This window comes from Geotrypetes seraphini, chromosome 9, assembly GCF_902459505.1.
Source record: "Geotrypetes seraphini chromosome 9, aGeoSer1.1, whole genome shotgun sequence".
Taxonomy (NCBI): Eukaryota; Metazoa; Chordata; class Amphibia; order Gymnophiona; family Dermophiidae; genus Geotrypetes; species Geotrypetes seraphini.
In genome coordinates, this window is record NC_047092.1 from 116,689,759 (window position 1) to 116,714,000 (window position 24,242).

General features: G+C 45.6%; 1 protein-coding gene across 1 annotated transcript in view; it reads right to left on the minus strand.

Moving 5' to 3' along the window:
* The window catches only part of SNED1 (sushi, nidogen and EGF like domains 1), a 1,138,259-nt gene that overhangs the window by 136,435 nt on the left and 977,582 nt on the right, over window positions 1–24,242 (minus strand). The window lies entirely within an intron of this gene.

Genomic DNA, 24,242 nt, shown 5'->3' on the forward strand with positions numbered 1-24,242 from the left:
TGCGACTATCAATCAGGCTTCCGCGCAGACCATAGCACTGAAACCATCATAGCCTCCCTTCTGGACCACATCCACTTGCTCTTTAGTCAAGGCTCAAGTGCCTTGATTATATAACTTGACCTGAGCAGTGCTTTCGACCTGGTCGACCACACCATTCTCCTAGAATGCCTAGCTCACATCGGCATCTCTGACCAGGTCCTCAACTGGTTCCAGGGGTTCCTAAGAAACAGATCCTACAAGGTTCTCAAGAGCAACTCCTTCTCATACAGCTGGGACAACACCTGTGGGGTCCCTCAGGGCTCCCCCTTATCACCCACTCTGTTCAATATCTACCTGGCCTCCCTAGGTAACCTCCTACATAACCTCAAGCTCAAATTTTTCATATATGCAGATGACATCACAATAACTATCCCCCTAACCAATTTCTCACAAGAACTACTTGACTACATTACAAACATTCTCAACCAGATTGAACTCTGGATGCTATCTTTCAGACTGAAACTCAATCCCGACAAATCAAAATTCTTCTTAGCCACCCCCAATGACAAAATCAAGGACACTACAATTCAACTGAAAGGAACAACTTACCCCCTCGAACCCACCCTAAAAATTCTGGGAGTCACACTGGACAAAAACTTATCCTTAGAAAACCACACTGACCTCACTGTCAGGAAAAGCTTCTCCGTACTTTGGAAGCTAGGCACCATAAAAAAATACTTCGACGACACTTCTTTCCGCCTACTTGTACAATCTTCCATCTTCAGCATTCTTGACTACTGCAACATCATTTACCTTAACGCCATGAAGAAAACTACCAGGAGACTAAAAATAATCCAAAATACCGCCGTGCGTCTCATCTTCGGCCTAAAGAAATGGGAACACGTCACCCCCTTTTACCACCAACTTCACTGGCTGCCATTCGAATCTAGAGTTATTTTTAAATTCGCATGCTTCTGCTACAAATCGGTAAATGGTTCATCTCCAAGTTACATCAATCCTCATTTTAACCGGTACTACACAAACAAGAAATCCCATAGAATTCAGCTGTTCGCCTTCCCCTCGCTAAAACTTTGTCACCTCAAAAGATTCCTAGACAAAACCTTTGCCTTCCAAGCAGCCAAGCTGAACTCATGGCTTGCCCAAATGATACTCGAGGCCCCCACTTACCTCGGCTTCAGAAAATCACTCAAAACTTACCTATTTAGTGAACATGACCCCTAAGAGCCCCCCCAATTTTCATTACTCTTCGCCCCCCCTAACTCGCCCCCTGCTCTTCTCCTCCTCCACGATAGCTTCTCTATTCCCGACCTCCCCCAAAAAGAACATTCCTTCTATGATTAACGTTGTCGAAAACCCCATAAACAATCATATTCACAGTGTGAGGTAAAGCTCTGGCAAAACGTATTTCAGCCTGCAGGTTACCAGTTTTGATCAGCGAGTAGTGGTCAGCGCACTCCTGGTCCGGCGATAGGTCAAAGGCTAGCAGCATATAACCTTTATAAAACTCCTGACAGTCAACCAGGAGAGCGTGGTCTTTCAGGTGTTTACCGGTCGCTTGAATGAGTTGCATATATTCTCTCACACAATTTCCATTTTCAAAGTCGGGTTGTAGAGGTTTTTCGGGTACTTGTTTACCATCCACATACAGAGCCGCAAAATTAATATCGTAATGTTTAAAATTGAAAGGGTTTTTAGCATAATTACCACTGAAAACGTCATTATCCACAAGGCCCAACACAATGAGCTTTGGTAACTGCCCCAAAAAGAGATTTTCCTGATTAGTCACACGGGCGCCGGCCGGTATGCTAAACACCTTCAATCCACATGGTCTATCACATACTTGGTGTTAGCTTTCAGTAGAGCTTCAGCATGTCCCAAGCGTACTCAAGGGGCCACTTTAACTCTCTTTACAAAGAGGGCTGTGTTTAGGATAAGGAGTTTATAATTTTGGTCAGCATTACCGCTCATTAAACAGAAAGAGTTTTTGTTACGAGTTTTATTTTATGATCTACGCAGTTGATGAGTAGCTTTTCTTGAAAAAATAGATTGCTGTGTAAATGCCCCAACAGCTCCACCTTGTGGCTAGATGCTGTAAAGTGAGCCCTTTTGGTAAAACCCACATTACGTACACCTATATCTCTTACATCGTGATGTTCAGCTGTATCCTTATAAAACAGGCTGCTTGTGAACTGTGATTTGAGGGCTCCTACACCGTAATTGAGGATCAGCTCTATGAGGGCTCTGTAGGGGTAGCAGTTATTACTCTGACTAATCAGCTGGTCTCCCAGGGTAACATCCAATTGGCTAAAAATAGATGCAATCGGGTAGTTTACCAGGGCTACTTTGGCGGCTGCGTCAATGTCTGAACCGTCTTCTTTCACAATTTTACAGGTCAGATGCAGGAGAGTGTTGTTTAAATCAATGTAGTCTTTACCGTGCCCCGCTATGTAGAAGTCCAAAGGTGCTGTTTCCGATAAAGCTGATAATGGTGGTATTTCCACATAGATGCTTTTTTCGATACTGGTTTGGGTCGGGGATAGCTCAAACAGATCTAGTTCTGATTTAACACATTCTTCAGAGCTGTTGTGTATAAAAGCCATGGTTTTTTAGAATATATCATGTTTCATAGAATGGGTCCTTCTCTTCTTGATCCGCTGGATAGCTTCTGTGATTTGTCACCTTGGGGTTTCTTTCTTTTAAAAGGTTTTGGAGGTCCTTGCAGAATGGGTCCTCTTTCTTTTAACAGCTCATCTAACCACTGCCAGTCCTGACCCCGCCTGCTCTGCAGAATGGTTTATTTTATTTAGAACGATTGTTGCAACATCTTTAGCTATGTTTTTTACGGCTTCTTTCACATGTGGTTTTAGAGAATGACACGGGGAAAAAATCTGTCCCCGTCACCGCCCCGTCCCCGGCCCACCATCTTCTGCACCGCCATTCCCCTCACCGCCCTGTCACCGTCACCGCCATCCCTTTCACCGCCCCGTCACCACCACTGCCATCCCATTCACCGCCCCGTCACCGTCCCCGCTGCATCCATATAAGCCTTAGTACTGTGATATTTAGCTTATTCCTTTCTTATAAATCAAAGTTCCTGCTGCTGAACTAGAGAAAGAGATGTTCAGCTGGTAGGGCTTTGTTTATAAATTTTTATCAACACAACTAATATACTATTTTATCCTAAAGCAAAAAATAAATAAATAAATATAATTTTTTTTTCTACCTTTGTTGTCTGGTTTCTGCTTTCCACATCATCTCATTCAATTCCTTCCATCCACTGTGTGTCTTCGCTCTGCGTCTTCCATTTGCTGTTACTGTGCCTCTCCCTTCCCCCCCCCCAATTGGTCTAGCACCCATCTTCTTCCCTTCGCTCCCCCATAGTCTGGGCATCTGTCTTCTTCCCACTCTGTCTTCCACATTTCCCTTCGGGGTCTGTTCCTCTCCACCCTCCTTCAATGTCTGTCCTATTCCTTTCCACCACCACCCTTCCCTCCCTCCTTTACCATCTGTTCCTTTCTACTACCCTTCAGCTCCTCTCGCGTGGCCTATCTATCTACCTTCCTCCCTCTTATTTTCATGGCACGTTACAATGTAATTTGTGCAAGCCACTGGAGCCTGCGAGCTCGGTCTCTGTCCCATCCCCACAAATCATCTCGCTTCTGTGCTCCTATTTTCCCCATTTCTAATATCTCCTCTATGTATCTGCCATTGCCACACACCCCCGTGTCCATATACCATCCCCATGGCATGTCCCCTTTATGTCTCTGTCCCTATGCCCCATGCACATAATTTCCCCTCTTTCTGTTACCTTCCTGTGTCCAGATTTCCCCTATCTTCCTCTTCCAAACCAGTGTGTCTCTTCTTTTCAACCCCATCTAGCTTTTTTCCCTCTTTCTTCCCCCCCCCCCCTCTGCTTCTAGCATCTGTCTCACCTGCCTGTCCTTCACTTTCTTTCCTGCTGTGGGTTTTTCTTTCCGTCTTCATCCCCTTGGCCCAGAATCCTTTTCCCTTTCACTCCATCTTTCCAGTTTGAGTCGGGAACACGGGCGATCGCACGGTCCCCGCAGCCACCACCCGCCTGCCCAATCGATCCTAGTGTTTAGCCAGCTCTCTCCCTTCTCCTCACCTTAGTTTGTAGGTTTTCTTTTTCGGTGACCTGCACGCTTTCCCAAAGAGCCGCGCACGCCCGGCTGTTCAGTGTTCAATCTTCTGCTCTGCTGCAACTTCCTGTTTCCGGTTGCGTCAGAGCAGAAGATCGAAACTGAGCAGCAGCGGGTGCGCGGCTCTCTGATAGCGTGCGGGTCAGAGTACTACGATCAACTGATCAACATTTATTAGTTGTCCCATCATTAAAAGTTATAGGCACGGAGGATCACGTGACGCCATGCAGCGGGACAGACGCTAGTCTGTGTCTCTCCCGCGGCCCTTTCGCAGATTCCCCTCCCTTTTCGGGCATCCTTCGGCTTTTGAGCCCTAGGACCGGATCCTCCGCTACCTCCCCTCCTCCGGACACTGTGGGCGAGTTTCGGGCCGATTTCGCGGTGGCATGTAGCTGAAATCGGCCCGCAGAGAACAGGACCGCGGCAGGCAGGGGGAAGCCAAGATGGCGGCGCCGCCGAGTCCAGGAGCAGCCACGGGATCGTCTCTACGGTTGACAGTAAGGGAGCATTTCTGTACCTGAAACGAGGGGACATTAGGAGAGGGGAGGTTGGACTCGCTTCAAACGGATTTTCCAGGGGACTTCTGAGAGAGAAAGTGATTTGGCCCAGAGAGCTAGCGGGACGGACGCTAGTCTGTGTCTCTCTCTCCCGCGGCCCCTCGCAGCTTCCCCTCCCTTAAAGGGCATTCTCTGGCTTTTGAGCCTTCGGACCGGACCCTCCGATATCTCCCCCCCTCCGGTCACTGTGGGCGAGTTTCGGGCCGCTTGTGCAGTGGCATGTCGCTGAAGTCGGCCCGCAGAGAAAAGGACCGCGGCAAGCAGGGGGAAGTCAGGATGGCGGTGCCGCTGAGTCCTGGAGCAGCTACGGGGGGGCCGGCTTGGATAACTGAAATCACGGCCGGAGTTACGGCGGCGATGGAGCTCGTGTTGGAACAAAAGCTCCTGCCGTTGGATCACAAGCTGGCGGTGGTCCAGGCTTCGCTGGATGCTATGGGCCAGGAGACGGCGGCGTTCCGGCAGCGGGTGAGCGATGTGGAGGATAGACTGCAGCACGTGGAGGATGTCCAGACAACACAGCAGCGCCTTATTTCTGCCCTCGAGGATCTCATTGAGGACCTGGAAAATAGATCACGCCGGTCCAATTTGCGTTTTATCGGATTTCCAGAAGCTGTAGCGGAGCGGGACTTGAGAGGCACGCTGGAAGCCTGGTTAGCTGCCTCCGTTACCTTTCCTGCGGATCTCGGCCCGCTTCGTATCGAGAGGGCGCATCGCCTGGGTCTCAGTTCAGCTCATCAGGCCCGGCCACGGGTGGTAATAGCAAAGATCTTGAACTATGCTCACAAACAGTCTATCCTTCAGGCGGCTCGGGGCGAGCGCGCTCTCACCTATCAAAACGGCAGGGTGCTCTGTTTTCAGGACTATTCTACAAAAGTGGCTCAGCAACGGCGGGCATATGCTCCGGTGTGTTCTACGTTGGCGGCCCGCCATGTTCGCTTCGCCCTCCTCTACCCTGCGAGGTTGCGGGTTCATCACAATGGCACTACTCAGTTTTATTCTACTGTAGCGGAGGCGCAGAACATGTTGGATGCGTGGAATGTGGACCTGCCTTCTACTAGTGCCGCTGGTGTGATCTCCTCTACTGCTGGTCCGGCTTGATGGCTGCCGGTCTTCAGAGACACTCTTTCTTCTGGCGTTGGTGCAACTCTGGTCTCCTTCTTGGATTTCTGTCAGGTCCTTGGATGGCCCGGTGCGGCTCTGTCTTTGATGGTGGCGCTGCTCGGATCTAGTGCTTCCAGATGCCACGGTGTCCCTGGATTTTTGCTGGATTTCTGTCTTCGGAGCTCCTCTTTCTTCTGGCTCGACTACAACTTGGGACTCCTTCTTGGATATGGCTGGGACCTTGGTTGGACTTCTGTCTTTGACTGGGGCGCTGCTCAGCTTCTGTGCTTTTTACTTTCAGCGGTCTCCATGCCCTTGGTTTTGTGGGGCTTTCTTGTTTATTAAGGGTGTCCGGGGCCTCTCTCTACTCCTAAGCGGCCCAGGCTGTGTTGGGTGGACGGTGGCCTGGATTCATCCTTTGGAGCGGGTGTTGTTGAGCTTGTTGACTGGGGTGAGGGGCGTGCATGGGGACGAGTGGTTGGCGGTGTGTATGATGCGATGGGTGCGGAGGGGGGGAGGAGAGTTAGAGTGGGGGTTTTGTGGTTCCTGTTGAGTATGAGTTTTGGGGTTTTTGGCATCCATCCTCAAGGGATATAAGGGGGTGGATAGGGTCTGGGATTGGGTTCCTTTGGGTCGGGGGGCCCTTCCTGGGACATTGAGGCATTATATGAGGCTGTCTTGAGATTGGGAGATGGGTTCTGATTCTGCAAGGTTGCTCTTGGGGGTTTGTCTAGTTATCTTCGATATTTTGGGGGGGTTTCTGTGGAGGGGGCGTCTGTAGTGATTGGGTTCCTGTGGGGACCAGAAGGGGTGGGGTGGATGGGATGGGAGGAGTTTAGTGGGGTAGGATTGGTCTGGTTGGGTTTGGGGGTTGGGTTGGGGTGGGTGGTGGGTGGGGGTGGGTTGGTGTTGGGGGGGAGGGGAGGGTGGGGTGGGGAGGGTTGTTGTTCTTGTTTCGTGGTGACCGCTGGCACTGGCTTCCGCATGACTGTGGCCTTAGGAGGGGGGCTTGCTGGGACGCCTCTTCCTAGGCTTTTGAATTTTTTGATTCCTTGTTGGGTATTTTTGTTTCATTTTTATGTCCCTTAAGTTATTATCTTGGAATGTGGGGGGCATTCATTCCCCAATAAAGCGACAGAAGGTGCTTCGACAGCTGCGGAGGAGCCGGGCGGACGTGGCCTTTTTGCAGGAGACGCATTTGACTGCTGCGGAGCATGCCAAACTGCGAACCTGGTGGGTGGGGGAGGTCCTGGATTCCCCTGCGTTGGGTAAGAGGGCTGGAGTGGCTATTTTGGTGGGTAAACATCTTCATTTGGTGGTACGGACTGTCCTTAGGGACCCGGAGGGTAGGTATGTGATAGCCTCGGTTAGTTTGAACTCTAAACCTTATATTCTCTGCAACCTTTATGCTCCTAATAGCCCGGGCGTGGGTTTTTTTCATCATTTAGCAGACCTTTTGTCGGTCTATGGAGATGTTCCTCTGTTGGTGGGGGGGATTTCAATGAGGTGGCGGATCCTCTTTGGGATAGATCGTCTGGGGTGGGGAGGGAATCTCGGAAATCTGCTACTGGAATTGCGATTCTTTGCGCTTCCCTTGACTTGGTGGACGCCTGGAGGGTCTTGCATCCCTTGGAGAAGGATTATACTCACGTTTCTCGGGCCCATGCTTCCTTATCTCGTATAGACTATATTCTCTGTTCCCGCTCTTTGTTTGCAGAGATCGTAGAGTCTACGCTGGGGCCTATTGAGGTATCGGACCATGCTTGGGTGGCGTTGGTATGGCAGTTATCTCGGACGCCGGGGACCCCTCGTGGTTGGCGCTTTCCTTGCCACCTTTATCGGGATAGTAAATTTCATGAACATCTGGTAGCCCGGTGGCGCTCTTTTCAGGATACCAATGCAGCTCATTTTGGTACTCCTTCGTTGGCTTGGGAGACGGCAAAGGCGGTCCTTCGAGGTGAGATTATTTCCTATGCTAGTTTTCAGCGTAAAGCGCGCAAGTGAGAGCTGCTTCGGCTGGAGAGACTGGTTTCTTCTCTCCGTCGACGCTACGGCACCACTCGGGCACTCCCGGATAGGGCTAGATTGCTGGAGGCTCAGTGTTCGCTTAATTCTCTGTTACACCAACACGCTCGTCGGTCTATGGAGCATTATAGGTATCATCTTTATCGTTTTGCAAATAAGAGTAGTAAATTTCTTGCAAAGCTAGTTCGACAGCAGCGGGGTAGTTCGCGAATTGCTTCTCTTCAGACGCGGAACTCGGAGATAGTGCATACTGATGGAGACATCAACAGGGAGTTGCGGGATTTCTTTGAGAACTTGTATTCTGCTCCCTCTGACCCTCTGCTAGATGGGGAGGTATATTTGGCTGGTCGGGATCTCCCGACTCTTTCAGCTTCCTCTCGGGAGCAGTTGGAGGCGGAGGTTACTGCAGGGGAGATTGAGCGGGAGATCCAGGCTAGCGCTTTGGGCAAGTCTCCTGGCCCGGATGGGCTACGTAGCGAGTTTTATAAGATATTGCGAGCTGAGGTGGCGCCTTTGTTGGCTTCGGTATTTAACGAGGCGGTCGGATTGGGGGAGCTCCCTCGCCACTTGAATGTAGCTCAGATTATTGTTCTGTTGAAACCTGGGAAGGATTCGAATAGACCCGAGTCGTACAGACCGATCTCTTTATTGAATTTTGAGGCTAAGCTTTTTGCTAAAGTTTTGGCCACCCGTCTTGCCTTGGTACTCCCGAGTCTTATTTCTGATCAGCAAGTGGGCTTTGTGAAGGGCCGCGCGATTGCTAAAAATGTACGCCGTATTTTGGCGGCTTTGGAGCGGACTGCACAGGATCGGGTGCCTTCTTTGATGATCAGCTTTGACGCCGAGAAGGCCTTTGACCAGGTGGATTGGGGCTTTATGTTTGAGGTCCTGCGAGTGTACGGTCTAGGCCCATGGTTCATTCAGGCGGTGCGGACTCTTTATGCAAACCCGGTGGCCCGTGTGTGGGCCAATGATACCCTTTCTGATCCTTTTCCGATTTGTAGGGGTACTCGCCAGGGATGCCCCCTTTCACCTTTGTTGTTTGTCCTGACCCTGGATCCTCTCATTCGGGATGTGCAGGGTAACCCGGACATCATGGGAATGGTCGTGGGGGCGCATCATTTTAAACTGGCGGCTTTTGCCGATGACCTCTTGGTTTATTTGACGGATCCTCGGGCCTCCCTCCCTGCTCTTTTGGAGTGTTTTCATGAGTATGGGGATTTTTCTGGTTTCCGTTTAAATAAGCAGAAGTCGGAGGCTATGGCGTCTCCGGACTCTTTGCAGGTGGAGTGGGGGCCGGATTTTCCTTTGCGCTGGGCGGGACCCTCTTTTAGGTACCTTGGTATTTTGTTGTCTATGGATGTCTCCGCGCTCTACCGTTTGAATGTTGATCGTTTGTTGCAGGAAACTAAGGGGCTTTTACGGCGCTGGTTGAATCTTCCTCTTTCCTTGATGGGCCGTGTTCATCTTTTTCGCATGATTATCTTCCCGAAATGGTTATTTGTCCTGCAAACGCTTCCTTTCTTTCTTTTGAAAAAAGATATCCTGGGTCTTCAGAGACTGGTGATTTCATTTTGCTGGGGGGGTAAGAAAGGTAAAATGCATCGTTCTTTTCTTCAGGGGTCCTGGGCACAGGGAGGGTTGGGTCTTCCCTCGATTCGTTTGTATAATTTGGCCTGCTTGCTTCGGCATGTCCGGGATTGGCTTTTTCTTAGCTCTCAGCATACTGATCGGGAGCTGGAGGTTGACTATTTTTTTTCCGTGGGCTCTGCCTTATCTTTTACAGTGGGATGGGAAGGTGCGGTTGGGGCCTGGGGCCCGTAGCTGCTTGGTGGAGCCACTTCGTCGGGCTTGGAGATGTGTTTCTCAGCTGTGGGGTCACTCACCTTTTAGTTCTGTTCTGCTGCCCATAGTGGGCAATGCGGCTTTCAGTCCGGGACAGGAAAATGTTGTTTTCAAACGGTGGGCGAGGAAGGGGCTCCGAACTTTGGAGCAGTTTCTACAGACGGATGGTAGCGCTGTTCCTTTTTTGACTCTCCAGGCGTCCTGGTCTTTGGGTGTGACAGATCAGTTTGCTTATATGCAGCTCTCTCATTATGCAGCCTCCTTGCCCAGGGACTCATTGACCCAGTCTTTTGCTATCACTTTACGCGACTTTTTCTTCGATGCTCAGTGGGATTGGCTTTCTATCTCTCAATATCATCGTAGATTGGTGGCTTTGCAGCCTCGGCGGGATTATCAGCGGCTTTTGACATCTTGGGCCCGGGACCTGGGATGTCGCCCGCGGGTGGCGTCCTTGGCTCCTCTGGTGCGCCTGATACCTCGGGTGGTGCAGAGCGCCGAGCTCCAGGAATGTCACTTTCGGGTTTTACATCGGGGATATGTCTCTCAGCAGCGGGCTTTTTATTTCGGATGTGCCCCTACGGCTATTTGTCTGAAATGTCACCGGGTTGATAACTCTTTGGCACATGGGGTGTGGTTGTGTGCATCTATTTCTGCCTTTTGGATGGAGGTCCGATGTTATTTGGAATCTTTGGTGGGTTATCGGCTCCCCTCATCGGTGGAAGGGACTATCTTTTTGGCGGAGGGCTATTTGGGCGGACTTTCTGCAGGTGATAGCTTGCTCATTCGTAAGGGTTATATTGTGGGAAAGAAATGTATTCTTACTCATTGGCTTCAGGACTCCCCACCCACCATCTGGAATTGGCGCAATAAATTGCATCTTTTAATGGTCTGGGAGTCCATGTCCGCTCGGTTTTCTGGATCTCGGAGCAAGCTTTTTCTGTCCGTTTGGGCTTCTTATTTGGATACTATGCCCCCTGTGATAAAGAGCCAGGTGGTCAATCGCTTGCGGAAGCCAGTTGTCCCCGTATTGCCAGTGGGTTGAGGGAGGGGTTTTGGGGGTGGGGGGTGATGGGATGGAGCGGTTGGGGGGTTGTTTCTAGTATGGATTTGGAGGGCTCCAGGCTATCAGAGTACAGGCCTGGACTCTCGCTGTTATCTGGGATTTCTAGTTGGGTGTTACCATGCTATTCTGTATTGAGGCATTGTACTGAGAAAATAATTGTGTTCTCTCTGTTCTGTGTTTATCTTTCATGTTGGTGAATAAAAAAGTTTCTACTAAAAGTTATAGGCACACGACGACAGACCATTTTTTCTGTTACAGCCCCTCTAGCCTGGAACTCTTTGCCGATTTATTTGAGAGAAGAAAGAATTTTAGATAAATTTAAGAGTAATCTTAAAGGATTTCTTTTTAAAGATGCTTTCAGCGATTAATTAATTTTTATATTTTAACTTTTTTTAATCATTTTAAATTCACCTACCTTCCCCATTGTTTTTATCCTTAAATGTCTCTATTATATTAAAATGTATTTCTATACCTCATCTTACCCATTGTTTTCAAATTTGTATCGTTATGTCATGTATACTTCGGATACTTTAACGTATGTTAAATTACTATAAATTTATATAATTTTGTAATTACTGATGTACATCGCCTAGAACTTTGAATAGGCGATTAATCAAATTTTATAATAAACTTGAAACTTGAAAAAGAAAACCTACAAACTAAGGTGAGGAGAAGGGAGAGAGCTGACTAAACACTAGGATCGATTGGGCAGGCGGATGTGGGCTGCGGGGACCGCGCGATCCTTCATGCCTCACTGCGGGGACAAGACCATTCACCGCCCCACGGAGCGGTGAATGGCCTTGTCCCCGTCGCCGCAGCAACTGCTAGTTTTCGTTCCCCATTTCGGCGGGTCACCCGCGGCTAAACGCGGTGGCCGCGGGTAAACCGCCACCGTGTCATTCTCTATGTGGTTTAATAATTTCAAAACCCCTTCTCAAAAGCGGTATTGCTTTTCTAAAGAGACTATGAAATACGCCACCTAAACCGGCATCGTATATGACAGGAGCCCCGTGATATCCTGAAAGTCCATAACCGGCTTGTGCTATGTAATAATTTTTGTATGCTTTGGGGTCTCCGTAATCTTTAGACACCAACATTTTAAAACACAACAATCTTCCTAGGTCGCAGGTGAAGCTTAAGGATCACCTTCCCGTAACGAAATGAGACGTTCCTGTTCTGATCCGTCTTTATTTCAAATGTGATGGTGTCGATGTGCTGCTTATTCACAGGGACATAGTGCGGTTTATCATACGTGAGGGTGATAAACTTATCCGTTGATCCGAGAGCTGGAACATAGTGCAACAGTTGTACAAAATGGTCACCTACTAACTGGTGCTGTACAATATCGGTGTACATGTAGAGGGTATTAAAGCTGGCCCCTATATTTGCTGGGAAATGAGAATGCCGTATATTAACATTAACCTTTACCCCCCAAATGGTTGCCAAATCACCCTCTGTGGAAATAACAGACTTATCCTCTGATTTTACGTGAATTATTATTCATGTATTATTATTCATGAATTATTCATGAATTATTATTATTAGGGTCATATATGATTCTCGGCGGTCTCTCAGACTGTAGACGCTTCTAATGTCTTCATTCATGGTTTCCAATAACCTCCCCATGGCCGCAAAATATCCTCTCTGGATTGTAAAATGATGTATATTTCCTTCTCCAGAGGTGATAACGTACTTTAGATCTTCCTTAATATTTTCTCAAGTATGGGGGTACTGTATTTCCACCAGCCCCGCTTCCCACGGCCCCTGTAAGTTCAAAGGCCTAGCTATTTGTATGGTAAAATTAGAGCTGGTATTATGGGGAAACATAACTGCCGAAGCATTGCTAGGCAATGTGATATAAAAGCCACTGTCATTCATTTTTTTTCTCTCTCTCTCTCTCTCTCTCTGCTGCTTCAAAAGAAAAAATCAGATGTCTTGAATCTCTGAGGCCTTCACCCAACTGTTAAATTTATCAGGCCATCCCTTCCATTTCACGAGACAAATTTTGTTCTTACCCCCTCCTTTTACCTTTAGAACCTTTTCGATACGGTATATTCTGCCCTGTAGTGGCTTGACTTTTAATAATTCTTCAGGATAAAAAGAACCTTGTATAGCTTTGCAATCATAATCCTGTATCTTGTATGTTGTTCTCTGACCCCTGTTTAAAACATCTTTAATTTTAAATATCTTATCTGTCCATGTTTGCTCTTAACCTTTCTCAACTTTTCCTTTAACTTTTGATAGCCTTACATGGTCTCCTTTCTTTAAGAGATCCTTGGTGGGGTCACGTTTGATGTTACAGCCATAGACTGTTTTCCAAATCTGCAAAGAGTTTGAGGGTGTCACATCTACAGGCCTCACCTGTATCGTTCTGTGAAAACTATAATTATAGCTGTGCACTATAGCCTGTAACACGTCTTGATAAGTAAAGGTATTATGGAGTGTAAAATACCGCCACATTTTGGATTTTAAAGTCCTGTTAAATCTTTCCACTACAGCTGCTTTAACATCATTATGGGTCACAAAATAGCTAACACCTTTTTGTTTTAATAAATTCTTCAGAGACTTATTTAAAAATTCTTTACCCTTGTCTGTCTGAAGTTTTTCAGGTATACGCCCTAAATGAAATATTATATCAAAGGCATTGGAAACTTTGTGACCGGTTTTTGTTTTTAAACTCACAACCCATGCATATTTTGACAGGATATCTATTACTGTTAAGATGTATTTGTAACCGTTGTTATAACGGGCAAAAGCTGACATGTCGACTAAGTCACTTTGCCACTTGCTGTCAACTTCTGACACCATTGTTTTATTTCTTTTAAAATGGATTCTAGCAAGTCTGTGTAAATTGTATGTGTCTTGACCGGTGACCCAGTCCACTACGTCTTTTCTCCAGGCTGTAATATCGCTCTTTTTAGCTGCTTGAAGTACAGGGTTAATGCCTCCATAGCTTCATGCCGCATAACGATCATAATAAATTTGCTTCAATAAAGATTCTTTCACCATGTTCGTCAGCTCTGTCAACATTACTCTAAATAAAAAAAAATAGGGCTTAAAACTCTGCCTTTTAACAGTGGCTGTTAGGTGACAGTTTTTTTTAATTTCTGTTTTGTTATAGAGCCAGGACATGTTCAGACAGGTTTAAACACACCTCCCCCTCTCCCCCTTGGCTTTATCAGGGGATTGCAAGGGGCTTATCAGCTGTCACCATTAACTCAGAATTCCTACTGAAAGTGTTTGTTAAAAACCAGGAAAGAAAAAAATGCAGCCTTTTCTAAGTTGTTTTTGCACTGGTCTGTTTTTTTAAAAAAATAACCAGGAAAGAATTTGTAAATGTCTTTTGTTTTATGATCTGCCTGTGCATTGCTCCAACCATGAGCTCTTAAAAGGCTGTTTAGGTGACACTTCTTTTCTGGCCACATCATTTCCGGGGTTTTGACTAAGTCTGTTTCCGGTAACATCATCAGAAAATGCATTTCCGTCTCATCAGAAAAGCGCATTTCCGGTGCTTCTTTTACCCTATTTCCACCTATGTCATCAGAATGTACACTTCCGAGAGGGCAGGCACTCTCATTTCCGGTGATGTCATCATAAAGTGTATTTTAGGGGTCAAACACCCCACATTTCCAGTGACATCATCAGAAAGTGCATTTCTGGTGACATGGCATGGGTCGGGGCATGGGCGGGGCTACCATTCATTCCTATGGGAGGGGTGAGGCATGGGTAGAGAGTGGGCGGGGCTAATGGAAAGTGGGTGTGGAGTGGGAGGGGCATGGGTAAGGTTTGGGTAAAAGTGGGTGGAGAGTAGGCGGGGTTGGGGCAGAGAGTGGGCATGGTATGGGCGGGGCTTAACCCAGAATGAACATTGATTGGTCGATCCTTATTTTTGACAGCTGTCAATCATTTTGACATGAAGTGTACCCATTATACTACTGAGCATTGGTCTGACACAGTAAGGCTATTCTTATGTTCTTATGTTATGTGCTTTGCCAAACTTAATTGTATCTGGAGACTTCAATGCTGTGATAGATCCATTTTTGAATAAACAACCCAAACCAATCCATAAATCTAAATCTTTGGGGGTAGACAAGCTTATGTATGTTTGTGGTTTAAGGAATGTTTGGCAGGTCCTTAATCATACGGGGTATGATTTCACATTCTGTTCACAAGTCCACCAGTCATTTTCACAAATAGATTAGTTCTTAATTTCGTACCATATACTCCATCAGGTTTTAAAGGCAGGAATTGATGCCATTATCCTTACAGATCATGCAGGAGTGTGGATCATGTTGCAGTTTTCTGAAGAACCTTCTCAGGCCCCTATATGGTGTTTTAATAATACACTGCTTGCTGACCCTGATTTTCTTAAAGAGATTCAAGTGAAAATGTCTGAAGTTTTTTAATTCAATGCCTCAGATCAGATATCCCTGGAGATCCTGAGGGATGCTTTCAAAGCTTCCCTAAGAGGTCAGATTATCGGTTATTCATGTTTGGAAGCGGTTTCGTGCTGAGATGTCTGATTTGGAGGTTACTATCTCTACCTTAAGAGTCCCAATTGATTTCTCATTGGAATCACTTCACTTTTACTGCCCTTATGTCAGCTAAATATGAATATAATGTTAGCAGTCAACTGGCCCAGAAAGACCTTTTTGTTCAGCAAGCAGTTTATTATGTGGGGGGGGGGGGGGGGCAATAAGGCAGGTAAGGTATTAGCAAATTATCTTAAGGCCAAAAAAAGGTAGAGAAAAGATCTCTGCTATTAGAGATGCAGATCGCATTTACACTCTTCAGATGGATATTTTATCCCAACTTCTTGAGTATTATAAACAATTATACATTTCTAATGTGGGGAGAGCACAATTAATGCAGATGACTTTTTACATTCCATCTCTGGACCCAAACTTTCGGATTATGTAAAAGGCCCCTTAAATGCTCCAGTTTCTTTGTTGGAGCTTCAAACAGCATTGAAGTCTCTTAGCTCCTAGGGATGAAGTCTCTTAGATGGCAGTGATGGTTACACGGTGGGTTTTTTCAAAACTTTTCAGTCTATATCAGGGATCTCAAAGTCCCTCCTTGAGGGCCGCAATCCAGTCGGGTTTTCAGGATTTCCCCAATGAATATGCATTGAAAGCAGTGCATGCACATAGATCTCATGCATATTCATTGGGGAAATGCAGAAAACCTGACTGGATTGCGGCCCTTAAGGAAGGACTTTGAGACCCCTGGTCTATATTACTGCCTTACCATTTTCAGTTGTTTCATATGCAACTGGCAAAAGGATGGATAACTGGAACAATGGCAGAGCCTTTAATGATTGTACTCCCTAAACCAAAGAAGGACCCCATGTTGGTAATTAACTACAGGCCAATCTCCTTACTTAACATTGATGGGAAACTTTTGGCCAAACTTTTGGCAAAGGCTCTCCCTCATATTATTGGTTTGCATCAAATGGGTTTCATTGCTCAAAGACAATCTTCTAATAATACCAGGCTGGCACTTCACCTTTTATTGCTCGCAAAAACATTAAATGTTTCAGCCTGCTTAGTGTCCTTGGATGCTGAGAAGGCCTTTGACCGAATAGAATGGTCTTTCATGTATCAGGCCATGCAATGGTTCAGAATTGGTCCTGATTTTGTACAGATGGTCCATACATTGTATAGTTTCCATTCAGACAGACTTTATATTAATAATGCCTTGATGGACCGGTTTACTTTAGAGTGGGGTGTACGTCAGGGATGCCCCCTATCTCTGTTGCTTTTTGATACTGTATTGGAACCTTTGTTGTTGGCAATTCAGCAAACGGCGGAGATACGGGGTATTCCTTATGCTGGCCGAATGTACAAAGTCACGGCTTATGCGGACCACATTTTATTACATCTGTCCCTATTCCGGCTTTGTTTCAATTGATTGATAACTTTTGGAAATTTTCTGGATATACGATCAACTGGAGCAAATCTGAGGTTCTCCCTTAGGATGTTCACTGTCTGAAAGGCTTACTTTGGAAGGTAGGAGGCATAAAGTATCTAGGAATACTGATTTAACAAACATTGGAAGAGACCATGCTTATGAATGAAAAACATCTATTGACTATGATTAAGGAATTGTGTGAGCAATGGAACCCATTGCATCTTTCTTGGTGGGGGGAGAATACATACCATCAAGATGATGATTGTCCCTGTGGTTTATCATATGAGTATGTTACCAATATTTTTTCATACTTCCTTCAATCCTTGGGTTTTTATGGCTTGGTAAGACTCCTAAAATTGCTATATCATCTTTATAGAAATCTCAGTCTATGGGAGGAATGAATTTTCCTAACTTTCATATGTACCACCATGCTTACATCTTACGTCAGGGTATGTATTGGGTCCTGCCTGAATTATATGACTGGTTTTCTCTTGAAATTCAATTTATGGCCCCATTATGTCTTAATTATATGCTGAGTATTGGCCTTCCAAGAATTTACAAGGGTAATATGATCCTTCATTCTACGTGGAAGGCTTTAAGATCTTTGGATGCCTTGTTGCCTATTCCTATTAAGAAAACAAGATATTTATCCTTATGGCTTAACCCTAGAATAAGGGTGGACAGATCTAAAATCTTGTAGAAGAATTTCTTGCAAGCTGACATCCAAACTCTGCAAGATGTATGCTCTCGGGATCAACTGTTTTCTTTTCTCCAAATTTAACAGACATTTGGTTTACCTATTACGCAATACTTCAAATGGTTGCAACTACAACAGACTATTCAGGAGGGGAATCCTGAATGGCGCACCTTAGACCAGCAACATAGCTTGTCTTTTAGCTGTTTTCAGGTGGCGTTCCAGGGACATGAGGCCTCCTCTACCTGGTATATGTTTTTAGGCAAGCACATACCTCAAAGATTGGGTCAGGTTTATGTGATATTTGGAGTCGGGAGATACAATATGCCATTTCTGCTGCACAATGGCCCCGACTCTGGAATTGTAGGGTCCAATGTACAGCTTCAGCCTCATTGAGACAAGCTTTCTACCTTTTATTATACAGAGTTTATGGGACCTTGGTGAAATTGCAAAAGTTAGATGCCACTTGTCCCAATTGTTGTTGGCATTGCCACCTAGAAGTAAGTATGCTGGATTATCTTCTGTTTCATTGTCCTCTGATTCTTTCTTTTTGGCGAACCATTTGGAGTGAAATATTACTTATTCTTGGGACTCCAATACCATTATCTTATGGAACTGTTCTATTTGGTACATCTTTTCTCAAATATCCGCTTAAAGATCATCAAGACAGACTCCTTATCATGTCTAGTGTTGCTTTAAAGATGATAGCATAGAATTGGAAACAATGTGATTATTTAAACTTTTCTTTCTGGTGGGAAACATTGTGTATGTATTATCGTTACAAAAGGACAATGACAGAGCAATCCAATCTCTCTCGAAAGTTTAAGGTTATTTGGGGTCTGTTGGATTCCTATGTTAAGCTCCTTCCATGTCACCTTATATTTTTCTGGTGTTCTCTTTCTGGATTCTTACCATATCTCTTTATATTTGTGGTCTATATATATATGGTATATATCCAGGATGGGGTGGAGGGGAGGGTTTTGGGAGGGAGGGCTTGTTTTCTTTCTTTCAAGTATAGTACCTTAGTGCTTTTCTGATAGTATTTACTATACGGATATGTAAAATTTTTGCACTTTTGTATCAGTTTTGGTTTTTTTTTTCAAAATTTAATAAAAAGTTTGAAATTAGAGATGTCAAAATATGCTCTTATGGTAGGCAGTTTTCATAAAATATGGAAGTCTTTCCGTACCAGGGCATCTACCTGATTTTTCATAGTCAAATTTTGGTCCAAAATTATACCTAAGATCTCAATTATAGAATGAACTTGGTGTCACAGCATTCACTGTCAATGATGTTTCAATACATGTTTGACGAGGAGATGCATAAAAGAATTGTCTTTTCCTGATTTAGTTTTAATTTAAATTAGCCATCTACTATTCGCTTATGAAAATTGAACTTTGGTTATTATATGACTAATGTAAAGTACTGGGACTGGTATAAAGACTGTTATGTCATCAGCATAACTAAACAACTTGATCTCTAAGTGAGATAATATTGTACCCAGAGTGGTATATGAGCAGAAAGAACCTCATTGGATTTGGTTTTTTGATTTACTTGCCTTTTCTAAATTTGAGCTGAAGGTAAACTGCATATTCAGGTACCATTTGTAAGTCTCAGGTACAACTTAATTTGAGGAGATGGAGGAGTAAATTTACTTGCTCAAGGTCATAAGGAATATCAGTAGGACAAATATGGTTTAATTCTGCCTTCCTTGGTTTACAGCCTGCTGCTCTAATTACTAGCTTCCTTCTTATTTATATCCATCTCTCCCAGATTTTTCTTTTTCTGAAGAGACCAGTTCTGACTGAGAGGGCTTCTCTCACTCGTTAAAGTTTCCCTCCAGTTAACTAATTAGGTGAGAATACACTGAAGTGCAAGTATCAGCCATTCCTTTTTTAAATAATGGAGCTGGGCAAGTTATAGATATGCTTAAGAGTAATTTGATATGTTTTCCCAGTCTTATACGCAGTATTCTCACATCATGCACACATCCTAAGAGGGACTTTTTCAAAACGTACTTCTATGTCTGAGGCTCTTTTCCCTGGAGAAGAGGAGACTTAGAGGGGATATGATAGAAGATTATAGAGAAAGTGGAGGACAGATTCTTCAAACTTTCGAAAACTACAAGAACGAGAGGGCATTCGGAAAAATTAAAAGGGGATAGATTCAGAACAAATGCTAGGAAGTTCTTCTTCACCCAACGGGTGATGGACACCTGGAATGCGCTTCCAGAGGGCGTGATAGGACAGGGTACGGTATTGGAGTTCAAGAAGGGTTTGGACAATTTTCTGAAGGAAAAGGGGATAGAAGGGTATAGATAGTGGGTTAAATACAGGTTTCTGGACCTGATGGGCTGCTGCGTGAGCGGACTGCTGGGCATGATGGACCTCTGGTCTGACCCAGCAGAGGCACTGCTTATGTTCAATATGCAACACGAAGATGACAGTCTTTGAAAATGGTGTTAAGTTTCATAATGTCCCAGTGTTTCCTTAGAATCTTCATTATAGATCTCATTTTAGGGGAATACTATGTCATCTTCTTTATCTTTGCTTTCTTTTTCCCTTGGAATAAATAACAGATCTCTGTTCAAAAATTTGGCTCTTTTATAAGTTTTTTTTAAGAACCAAGGAAGGATAACCCCGATCTCAGTATTTTTGATGCCTTTGATATTTTATCGCTGTTCATGTTTCATGTTTTTTTCATTATTCAGTCTCTGATAGTGCTAGTTTCTGCAGCCAATTGATTTGAGTTTCCTTTTGTTCTTTCAAATCCTGGCACCTGTTCTGGAGGTGGTCTGCGTGGTGCGTTTTGCAGTCACTTTCAGTTGCGTCTAGTTCCCTACTTATTTAAATCCCGCACAGCTGTGTGCTTACAGCCGCCATCTTTGTGCATTGAGACATGAATTAGCGTGTTCGTTTTTGAAAGGTATGTTAGTAACAGTTTTCTGCGTTTATTATGTAGTTGGAGGTGAAGTTTAGGCAATCTTTAACTTTTCTTTCTTGATTTATTTCCTTTTTAGCTCATGATCGGAGGTTACATCCTGAGGCAGCATTATGTGAAACACTAGCCATCGTTGGTGTTCCAACCGAGCTCATAAACAAAAGATAAGTTTTAAGTCACTCTGGGTGACGTTTTTGAGTCATTACAATTTTAAGAGTGTGACCTAGCCATTAACTTCACTACTTATTTATCTACTTATTTATAACACAATATAGAGCCACGGTGGTCTCCACGGGAGGTTTTTATGCCAATGTGATTCTCCGCCTGAACACCTTGGCCACTGTTATGGTGGTGGGAGGGCTTTGTCTGAGGCTTTTCCTCCCTGTGGGGGCTTTTTTAGCTCATATTGTAGTGGGTTTTTGCCTTCCACTATATCGTTGTGAAAGACTTAGACCCTTCTAAAACAGGTCTAGTTCCAAATGTGTAAGTTCCATCCAGGATGTCTTGCAAAATGTTTATCGTTGCAAGACATCCATGTCTAACCCACCCTTGAGACCGCCCAAAGCTCACCCATAACACACTTCCACCATGCCCATCTTGTGCTCTGAACGTACAGATGCTGGAATACCTCACTAGATGTACAGAAATATGGTTTTGATTATCAGCACTTGGACTCCCTGGCGATTAGGAGATCAAGTGTCAATCTAGGATACTTTTTGGACATCTATGTTTTTTTATTATGAGCTTGTAAGCTTATGGTTCTTGGGAACATAGACATCCTAGTCCTGTTTTGTTTTGGTGAGCGCTAACCCATTCAGAATATAATTTATCATGATAAAATTCACTGGCATCATACTGATCATAAATATCACAATTGGGTTGTACTATAGAGGCTTGTGCTGCTGGAGAAACACAATAAAGGCTGAACATGAGGTGGGCATGCATCTTCACTCAGTTTGAAACTTACATGTGTACCATATTCCTGCTAACCAGAGATTAGTTTTCTGATAGAAACACCATGTTATAGCCATCTAAATAACTTTAGATTTTTTTGTGTGATGTTTTTGTATATGGCGAAATTAGGTTCTTACCTGCTAATTTACTTTCTTTTAGCTTCTCCAGACCAGTAGAGGTTAATCTTTCCGAATGGGTATATATCCAATCATGACCAGCAGACAGAGACTGAAAACAAAACTGTAGAATAGTACATAAGTACTTCTCTATTTTCATCAGTCTGCCGAATAGCCAAGCAGAACTAAGAACTGAAACAGAAAGAAACAACACTCCGAACAGGAGTAACAACTAACATACTCAAATGCTGTTGGAAAATGCAGAGGAGAAATACTAGAAGGAAAATGTCCCCACAGATCGCAAGCTAAGCCAGCCAAGCCACAGCCGCTGTTCATCAATTCTCCCTGGCCCTAGAAAAATACTAGAACCCGCAGCAAAAAATAAAACTGCCCACACAACAGCCCCAACACAACAACAGACAGGATGGGGACCTCTACTGGTCTGGAGAAGCTAAAAGAAAGTAAATTGGCAGGTAAGAACCTAATTTCTCTTTCTTTAGCACCAGTAGAGGTTAATCTTTATGAATGGGACATACCAAAGCAGTCCCCATCAGGGGCGGGACCCCCGAAGGGCCGACACCAGAACACACTCACTGAACACTGCGTCCCGACGTGACTGAACATCTACCCAATAGTGTCTGACAAAGAAATGCAAGGAAGACCAAACCACAGCCTTGCAAATGTTCACTGGAGGCACGAGCGAAGACTCAGCCCAAGAAGCCGCCTGACAACGAGTGGAATGAGCCTTGAGAAACTCTGGAACAGGCTTCTGCCTCAGAAGATAAGCGGAATCAATAGTCTCCTTGATCCAGTGTGCAATAGTAGCCTTAGAAGCGCCAGCCCACTTACGAGGACCTGCCAGAAGGACAAAGAGATGATCTGATTTCCGGATCTCCTGGGTCTGCTGCACATAACAGCGAAGGACCTGACCGACATCCAACTTGCGCAGCTGTCTTTGCTCAGAAGAGCCCTCCTGACTGCCAAACACTGGGAGGACTACAGATTGATTGACATGAAAAGGAGAAACTACTTTTGGCAGAAAGGAATAAACAGGCCTCAAGACAACCCACTCCCTAGAAAACTCCAAGAAGGGAGCCCTACAAGAGAAAGCCTGTAGCTCAGAAAAATGCCTAGCGGAAGTAATGGCCACCAAAAAGACCGCCTTCAGAGTAAGATCCTTCAAAGAGCAGCCGCCCAACGGTTCAAAAGCGGGCGCACCAGAACAGATAGAACCAGATTGAGATCCCAAGATGTGGGCCGCACGGGAGGCCTGAGCAACTTGGCCGCCCGCAAAAAGTGAATCATATCAGGAATGGCTGTCAAACACTGACCTTTCACTAACCCACAAAAGGCTGACAAGGCTGCAAGCTGAACCCGGAGAGAAGACCAAGCCAGTCCTCTATCCAGGCCATCTTGCAAAACTCTAGGATGTTAGGCAGGGAAGTGCGAAAAGAGACCACTCTCCGCATCTGGCACCACCCCTCAAAGAGACGCCAAACTCGTACATAAGTCTGAGAGTTATAAAGCCTCTGGAACCCAAGAGATCACCTTATCTGAATACCCCTTCTTACCTAGGCGACCCCTTTCAAGAACCAAGCCGTAAGACAGAAGGGAGACGGGTCAAACATGGGAATGGGACCCTGCATCAGAAGGTCGTCCAAGAGAGGCAGAGGAAGAGGATCCGCCACCAGATGCCTCACCAGATCCACGTACCACAGATATCAAGGCTAATCCAGAGCCACCAGAACCACAAGACCCGGATGGCAAACAATGCGGAGAAGAACTCTGACTACTAATGACCACAGAGGGAAAACGTACAACAGCCCTCTGTTGGCCAAGGTTGAACCAGAGCATCCAGACCCTCGGATAGACCGTCCCTGCGACGACTGAAGAAGCAGGGTACTTTGGTGTTGCCACTCGTAGCCATCAGGTCTATCAGGGGCAGACCCCCAGCCTGCACTATCAACTGAAAGGCCACGGGGCTGAGACACCACTCTCCAGGATCCAAGATGTGACAACTGAGGAAGTCCGCCTGAACATTCTTTACCTCGGCTATGTGAGAGGCCGAGAGGTCCAGAAGGTGTGACTCTGCCCAAAGCATTAGCATAGCCACCTCCTGCACAACCTGAGCGCTCTTGGTGCCTCCCTGATGATTGACATAAGCCACCGCCGTGGCATTGTCTGACAGGACTTGCCCATTAAAAGGGAGCGGAAGGCTAACAGTGCCAGACAGAAGGCTCTGGTCTCCAACACATTGATCGACCAGGACACCTCCTCTGTGGACCAGGTGCCCTGAGCTGAGTGACTTAGACACTGAGCCCCCAACTGAGGAGACTGGCATCCGTGAGAAGCACCGTCCACTGTGGTAGATCCAGACTCACCCCCTGAACCAGATGAGAGGTCTGGAGTCACCAACGAAGACTGCAGCGAGCCAAGCCTCGCAGAGGAACAGGGACATCCAAACTGTGACCACCTCCGGAGCAGAGCATACTGAAGAGGACGCATGTGGGCCCTAGCCCACCTCACCATGTCCATACGCGACCTAGCTAGAAATAAAGTGCCGGTTAGATGAAAAATACAGTAAAATACAGTGAAATTAAAGGGAAACAACCCTTTAGACCAGCACTACCTCAGGATTTTTTTTTTTTTTTACAGAACAGACTCCACAAGCTCTCAAAGCAATATGCCTTGCTTGATTTAGGGGCAAGGCTTACTGCTGAGGCTCCTCTAAAAAAATGTGGGGACGTGGAAGAAATGGGGGGAGGGACCCCGCTTGAGACCCGCCGGGTTTGACACCCCTGAGATCGGACCCCCAAACAGGGCCCACACAAGCTCTGTCCAGCCAAAAACAGGGACTAGAAACCCCCTAAACAATTC